Source organism: Pygocentrus nattereri, chromosome 9, assembly GCF_015220715.1.
Source record: "Pygocentrus nattereri isolate fPygNat1 chromosome 9, fPygNat1.pri, whole genome shotgun sequence".
Taxonomy (NCBI): domain Eukaryota; kingdom Metazoa; phylum Chordata; class Actinopteri; order Characiformes; family Serrasalmidae; genus Pygocentrus; species Pygocentrus nattereri.
The window spans coordinates 584,200-590,214 of NC_051219.1; the positions used below are offsets into that span (position 1 = coordinate 584,200).

Genomic DNA, 6,015 nt, shown 5'->3' on the forward strand with positions numbered 1-6,015 from the left:
AGGAAGCATACCAGGCCAATAAAGCTTGATTCTGATTCTGATTCTGATTTACAATGCATCCAGCTTACCAGGCTGGTTTTGACTAAGAAATCAGATTTAATTGAACCCACGGCTGCATGTTCAACCCCTGAAGTTACCGTTTTAGCCAAACCTGTGGTAGCTGAGACAGAAATGCTGCTAAGCTAATGACAAAGTAAGAGTTCCTGTGTCGTTTCCTCAAGCAAGAATTAAGATGGGTTCTAGACTACACAGGCTTTTGAATAGTGTGTATTTAGTCCAGGACTGGGCTTAATCCCTGTCTGGGAAACTGATCTTAAATTAAACTGCAGCTTAGCTAATAACAGTACAGTTGTCTGAGATGTTTTGGTGAAACCACTCATTGTGCAGCAGTTGGTGCCGAGAGCCTCAGATCAGTCTTCGGGCCAGCCTTCTTAACGATGTCCAGGTGAGGTTCACACCTGAGCTCCATCACTGCTGCTATTTAATGACCCTTCCGCAGTGCAGTGTAGCATGGTTGTCTTTAGGTTGGGTTTTTGGTGATCTTCAGGATGGTTTCTCAGAGAGTCATTGTGGGTTTTCTTCTGATTGTGCTGATCTCTAATGGTGAGTTCACCTCTGAGGTTCTGGTGTGTAGCTGGTCTGTATGTTAAGCACTTTGGCTGATCCTCTCTTGTTGCAGTGTTGGGGTCTCTGGCTGAGCGTGAACAGGCACGTGCAGAGGGGCTTATCCTATCACGGCTGATCAGAAACTACAGAGGTTTGAACATTTTCATACTTCACTGGATTATTATTATTATTATTATTATTATTATTATTATTATTATTATTATTATTATTATTATTATTATTATTATTATTATTATTATTATTATTATTGCAGCTGTTATCATGTCTCATGGTGGAACAGAAATTTGAGTAAGAAACCAATTTGAGTCTTTGCTTCCATCAGCATATGAACTGGCAGTTTCAAGGCATGTGTGCCCAATCCTGATCCTGGAGATCTCCCATCCTAACCTGGTTTTACTTGTGCCATGTTGATCTTTCTGTCCAGAGACCAATGGTGGAGCAGAACAGCTGTTCCGGGTGGTTAGAGATGAACGTTCAGTTGATGATGATTATGATTCAGGCTCTGGAAACTGACGTGGTGCTGACGTGAGATGAACGCCTTGAGGTAAAGTGAGATTTCAGGCTGGGTTCCTCACTGCCAGGTGTGGAGCTACTGCACTACCAGCATTCAGCGGTTCTGCTGATCCAACATCCCATGAGTTGTGGTGCCTTTGTTGGAGCAGAATGAACCCTAATCTGTGCTGGAGCTTTAGCATCTGCAGTGGGGGAATTAATTTAGATTTGCCCAAGATGCAACATCCTGAATTGAGCTTTGCTTTGTGTGCCTGTTCCAGGGAAAGCTGTCCACATGAGGTTGCCAACATCCCATGATCCTGCAGCATCTGAGCATGTGTGGTGGTCAGCCTGCATGACCTCACAGGGTCCAGCTTCATGCCTCATGGATTCTTTGTCTTGGAATAAATGTTTTCCTCAACTGCTGTGGCTTTTCAATGTATTTCTAAATGGAGCCTGCAAGACTGGGTGCTAGTTGGGGCTGTCTTGAGACTGCATGGTCTAGCTATTATTCTTGCTTAGTGATCATGCCTGGAGACCAGGTGTCAACCCTTGCTCTGCAGGGCTCCCTTCCTGCAGAACTCGATTCCAAACTGCATCTAACCTGCTGGGCTTTAACATTGATACATCTGATGTAGCTAGTTGCTGTCCTATGAAGAAGCTGCTTAGCTGGAGTGGATGAGACTACGGTTGGAACAAGACCATGCAGGAAGGTGGCTCTTCTTGGCCATGGTTGAAAACAGGCTGTTTTCTGTTAAACTTGGCATGTCACACTATGTAAATTCTTGTGCAGAGTCGTGCTCTTGCTTCTCTAATTTTAAAACATGTTGCCTGTTGTGTTTTGTATTTCCTTCTCCTGGGAAGTTGCCTGGAGATATGTTCCATCCACACCTGTATGTTCAGCATGGAGTCTCTCATCCTAGTACTGGATTTTGACCACACTGAACAGAACACATATTAGAGCAAGGTACATCTTCAGGACTGGGATTGAGCACCCCTGTGTTAATTTCACCTTCCAGGCTGAGGCCCAAAGAGCCAGACTTTGAGCAGGACAATAAATGGAAATATGGTACTGAAATTTTTTTGGAATATAGCAAGGTTATTGGCTAGACCTGGCCAAGTCACCCAGTGTCTTGAATAAGCCAGGTACAGCACTGGAGTAGAAGGTTCAGGTTCCAAAAATTCTCACCAGGATCATCTTCCCACTGCCAGGTGACTTTGACTGGCTCAGAAGTTAGCAAAGTCACTTCTTGAGTCACTGGTTTCCCTCATCCAGAAGACCAAATTCAGCTCCTTAACTAAGGAAGGCAGTGGTGCTCATTCTTGGTCCTGGAGTTGTAACTCCCTGCAGTGTTTTGCATCTGCTAATCAAGGCCTTCAGGAGAGCTAGCTGTTACATATAAAGTCTTGAGTTGTAGATCTCAGGGTCTCCTGAGTTAAGCTCATGGGTTCTCCAGGACTGACTATGGGATTCTGTGTTCTTTAGCTGTAAAGTCTTGGAGGCACTCATATTAACTGTGGTTGAGGGTTTAACCTGAGCTTAAGTCTGAGAGTCATGCGAGTTATTAAAATCCTTTGCTGTGTCCTCTAAAGCTGCGACTTAAACTAAACCCAATTGCTGTGTTGCCTTGTCCAAGCCTCCATGAGCATTGCCAGTGGGTACAGTGGCAAGGAAAATCTAACTAAATGCAAGAGGAACAAAGACTCACATGGGGGAGCCCATCCTCCTCTGGTCGATGCCGGATAGCAAAGGGTATGTTTAAAGGGGAAAACAGGGAAAACAGGTGGAGCAATGGTTAATTAGATTAGTTTTGGTTTCTGCAGCAGCATTGGGATGGTCATTTCATGAGTGTGAGGTTTGCACAGTGTTACAGTACAGTACAGCAAGAAGCTCAATGGTGGTCAAGCCCGTCCAGAAGGCTGGCGAGCAATGTACACCTGAGGCAGAAGAAGCAACAGCATTAGAAGCACAGGATGGGCAGCTGATCAACTCGGCAAAGAAACACACAGTCAGTTCTGTAAAGAGTGACCAATCACAGATTACAGTGTTAATAGCGCAGCAAAGACCCTGGCAGGTCTAGTTATTGCATCATTTACTACAAGGGAGAAAACAGAAGGTAAGAGAGTCATGAGGCTCCCTGAGAGTCGGCGCCCCTCCACTCAACCATCAACACATGGAATGTTTTAATTAAAAGCTTCATTGGTTAATTAAACACACACTGAGGTACCATAGTGAACTATGTGAAGTGATAATTGCTGCAGCCTTGATTAATCTCATGATTGTCAGAATGTATTGATCTTAAAAGCAAAGATGTTCTATGTTTAGGCTATTCCTGTTATTGACTCTATAGGGAAACTGTAGTAGCCATACCGTACATCTCAATTTGAACACTTCAAGGTGATTTGCAGTGCTAAGCAGAATGCATGGCCTGCAGTGTGTTCAGTCTGGGGTGGGACACGGGGATCGTCCCAGTCTGTCTCCAAATTGTTGAGCTCTGCTCAAGTGAGAATGATGCTTCTCGCCCTCTGGTTCACAGTCCGATGGTGAGGCAGAGCAGCTCTGAGCCACATAAAGCTCGATCAGTACAGCAGGACACTTGTGGCTTCTGGTGGAGGGGGCCTATGTAGAAGCATCAGTACGTCCTGGTGCAGAGGGTCGCCCCACTCACCGAGCAGCGCTCACCTGTAAACTCTACCTCTAGTCCTTCCATGCATTCACTATCCTTCAATTTCATGTCAGCTATTCATTTAAAAATGTCTTGAATACAACCAGGAGATGTTCCTTGTACGTCTGATACTCAGCAAGTCAATTTTTTGATTGTGAATTGAATAAGTGGGAGCCTGGATTTAGTTGATGTGTTTTAAATTATGAATAGCCATAAAAGACAAAGCACAAGAAGTCTTGGGTTAGTACGGTCTTGTTCAGGCTCACAGCCCAAGTGTGATTTCTGTCACATCCAGATTGTATCTAGACTGATTTTTGATATTCTGGCAAAACACCACACAAAGTCAATTTCTTTAAATCGGATCTGAATCGCATTTGGAGGTGGTTTGAAATGCGATTCAGTGAGTCTTTTCTATCACAAGCAACAAAACAAACGGCGATGCCAAATCCAGAGTGATGAAGTGCCGGGATTGAAGAAGAGCTCCAAAGGCTCATGATGATGAAAAGAGTTTTGAGGAGTTTGGAGGGTGAGACAATGCTCCTCCATCTCTCCTGAAACTGTGCTTGAAATCCACGTCACCAGCGTAGCTACATAGCTAGATCCCTAAGGCAACAGAGGCAGACAGACTGGTTCTTTATCTTATTCTCTGCATGTGAATGACTGGTGTTTATTTAGTCAGGACTGGGCTTATTCTCTTTCTGGGAAACTGATCTTAAATTAAACTGCAGCTTAGCTAATAACAGTACAGTTATCTGACATGTTTTGGTGAAACCACTCATTGTCCAGCAGTTGGTGCCGAGAGCCTCAGATCAGTCTTCGGGCCAGCCTTCTTAACGATATCCAGGTGAGGTTCACACCTGAGCTCCACCACTGCTGCTACTTAATGACCATTCGGCAGTGCAGTGTATCGTGCTTGTCTTTAGGTTGGGTTTTTGGTGATCTTCAGGATGGTTTCTCAGAGAGTTATTGTGGGTTTTCTTCTGATTGTGCTGGTCTCTAATGGTGAGTTCACCTCTGAGGTTCTGGTAGGTAGCTAGTCTGCATGTTGAGCAGTTTGGCTGATCCTCTCTTGTTGCAGTGTTGGGGTCTCTGGCTGAGCGTGAGCAGGCACGTGCAGAAGGGTTCACCCTATCATGGCTCAGCAGAAACTACAGAGGTTTGAACACTTTCACCCTTCACTGGGTTATTATTGCAGCTGTTATACTGTCTCATGGTGGAACAGAAAATTTGAGTAAGAAGCCCACTTGAGTCTTTGCTTCCATAAGCCTAGTAACTGGCTGTTTGAAGGCATGGGTGCCCAATCCTGGTCCTAGAGATCTCCCACCCTGATCTATCACACCTGATCCAGGTAAGGCAGGCCTTCAGGTGCATCTGAATATTGCAACTATCTCCTAGACCAGGATTGGACAGGCCTGTTCTACTGGAGTACTGCAGAAAGAATACTTCACTTGTAGGTTTGTCTCACTGTACTTGGCATTATTGGTAACCTGGCTTGAAGTGTACCCTGTTCATCTTGTCTAAAATCTTTGTCCAGACACTGACAGTGGAACATAGCAGGGGGATGGAGATGGAGATTCAGGCTCTGGAGATCCTGCAGCTGTAGTGTTGAAATGAGGAGAAAACGTGAAGGTAAAGTGAGACTTCAGGCTGGGTTCCTCACTACCAGGCCTGGAGCTGCAGCACTGCTAGAGTTCATTGGTTCTGCTGATCCAACTCTCCATGAGCTGTGTTGCTGTTGGAGCCGAATGAACCCTATCCTGTGCTGAGGCTCCAGCATCTGCAATGAGGAACATCTCTGCTTGAGGAAAGGCTGTTTCTATGTGAAGTTATCTGAGCAATAACCTTCTAAAAAAGTGAAGGGTTTTACTTTGACTGTTCCAGGGAACCTGGCTGACCCAAGTGCGTGTCAATATTGCATAATTCTGCAGCGTCTGACCATGAGCTCACAGACACTACCAGTTCAATGCCTCCTGGATTCTTCATCCCTGAATAAAATTCGGTTGTCTTGAGTGCTGTGGCTTGTGTCGTCTTTATCCAATGCATACAGATGAGTCTACCTGGGGTTGTTGACTGACACCAGCACGCCGTGTCAAGCTTTCATTCTTGTGCCGTAACCTCTCATTACCATCACATTTTCACTTCCTGACCTTAAATCTGGTTCCTGATTCTCATATTTGCTGGTAGGTATGACTAATTGTATTTTGTCCAACTCCTTAGTGGACTACAAGAC

At 44.9% G+C, this 6,015-nt stretch overlaps 1 long non-coding RNA gene across 1 annotated transcript; it reads left to right on the forward strand.

The window, feature by feature from the left end:
• Positions 1 to 495: 495 nt before the first annotated feature.
• LOC119264021 lies at positions 496 to 1,544 on the forward strand. Its single transcript, XR_005130721.1, has 4 exons — positions 496 to 603; positions 680 to 757; positions 1,052 to 1,171; positions 1,401 to 1,544. It is a non-coding gene; the product is annotated as an uncharacterized LOC119264021 (long non-coding RNA).
• Positions 1,545 to 6,015: the final 4,471 nt, after the last annotated feature.